The sequence below is a fragment of the Pseudophryne corroboree genome, chromosome 3, assembly GCF_028390025.1.
Source record: "Pseudophryne corroboree isolate aPseCor3 chromosome 3, aPseCor3.hap2, whole genome shotgun sequence".
Classification (NCBI taxonomy): Eukaryota; Metazoa; Chordata; class Amphibia; order Anura; family Myobatrachidae; genus Pseudophryne; species Pseudophryne corroboree.
The window spans coordinates 709,332,114-709,334,015 of record NC_086446.1 but is presented as its reverse complement, the minus strand read 5'-3'; the positions used below and the strand labels follow the sequence as shown (position 1 = coordinate 709,334,015).

Below are 1,902 nucleotides of genomic sequence, written 5' to 3'. Positions count from 1 at the left end.
TCAGCCAAAAGGCCAAGAATTGAAAACATAGTGGCCGAGGGAGGCATGTGGCTGGAAAAGGATCCTCACTCCATCATGGAGAATAACCTCCCCCCCCCTCTAATTTCTATTTTTGCACACCTTACATGCTTACTCCTTACTCTATAGATTTACTTTTGATGGCAAAGAAGGAGAAATCCTAACAAAGAGGAGCACGCACAACGACATTCCGTATCACTTACTACTGCATTGTAAGTTTTCTCTCCTCTCTTGCTGGCTGGATGATGCACAATTATTTGCATGTGCTCCGCCTCCGACAACCACACCCACCAGCCGTCTGCCGCCCATCCCTGGCTCCGTGCTTATCACACTTTCACAATGCTATGAACTCCATCAATCAAGCAGTGGGACATTCATTCTTCAATGGAAGGTTCCCTGGTTGTGTTGAACCTTTCCATGAAATCCAGATTATTTCAACAAGCCCGTCCATCAAAGCAGATTTCAATTTTTCACAACAGTGGGAGGGCTCTGTGATGTCATTGTGATGCATCCACTGGGATGTCATCATTATGCGACACACGTGATGTCACAATGTGCTTGGCTGTACGGACTGCATTTGCTTGGCTTTCTTACTGACATCCACTTGAGGGAGACACACACCAGGAGATAGATGCAGTATATACATACTGCAGAGGTTGTTCCTTTACTGGCTGCCTCTACTGCAAACATCCACACGGACTCCTGCAGCCAGCGTGGACACGCCACAAAAATAAAAATTATTTCCAAACGAGACCAGGTCAAAAAGCCAAGCAGAAGGATGATAATAATAGTAAGTTAGGAATTTAGGAGTTGATTTCGAAGTCGGAATGATTGTTCGTTCGCACTTAGCATTCAGGAATTGCTCACATCCACATGGTCCCCCTGCGTTTCAATTGGACTTGGGTAGAAAACGGGAATTCAATGGAGACAAGAAGTAGATGCAAAACAAGACTCCACAGTAGTTTTCGGGTGCTTTTATTCATCCATTGTAGCATTTTGCAAGGAACAGCAACACTTGAATACAATTTTGCAACAGTGTAAGCCTGCTTGCAAAATTCCCCCAAATCCAGGAGTTTAACAATGCTATGCTGCAAGAACTTTGCACATCTTGGGGAAAAGCTAAGAAGTCGTCAATAGTCTATTTTTGGAATACAGAATAGGAAAGGTGCACCGGTCCCCGAGGTACTGCAATACCGGGTCAATGCGTGGAGTGGACAGAGCAAGCTCTTCTTCCATCTCCCTGTTCTCAAAATCCATTTACTATATGGCCCCCAGATAGGGGGCGTATCAGATATTACACTGATAAGAACAGATTTTTTTTTTGTATGAAGTTACTTATTAATGGGATCCGGATTGAAAGTCGACAGTAACTAGGTCGACAATGTCTAGGTCGACCACTATTGGTCGACAGTAACTAGGTCGACAGGGTGTCTAGGCCGACAGGGTCTTTAGGTCGACATGTTCTAGGTCAAAAGGTCAAAAGGTCGACATGAGTTTTTCACAATTTTTTTTTTGAACCTTTTCATACTTAACGATCCACGTGGACTACGATTGGAACGGTAATCTGTGCCGAGTGAAGCGAAGGCACCATGCCCCGAAGCATGGCGAGCGAAGCGAGCAATGCGAGGGGACGCGGTGCACTAATTGGCGTTCCCGGTCACTCTACGAAGAAAACGACACCAAAATAACATTAAAAATTCATGTCGACCTTTTGACCTGTCGACCTAGAACATGTCGACCTAAAGACCTGTCGACCTTGACACCCTGTCGACCTAGTTACTGTCGACCAATAGTGGTCGACCTAGACATTGTTGACCTAGTTGCTGTCGACTTTCAATACCACACCCCTTATTAATATATCGTTCTTCAAGCTTACATATACAT

At 44.8% G+C, this 1,902-nt stretch overlaps 1 non-coding gene across 1 annotated transcript; it reads right to left on the bottom strand.

The window, feature by feature from the left end:
- Nucleotides 1-1,178: 1,178 nt before the first annotated feature.
- LOC134899755 (U2 spliceosomal RNA) lies at nucleotides 1,179-1,366 on the bottom strand. The gene has a single exon (XR_010173368.1). It is a non-coding gene; the product is annotated as a U2 spliceosomal RNA (small nuclear RNA).
- Nucleotides 1,367-1,902: the final 536 nt, after the last annotated feature.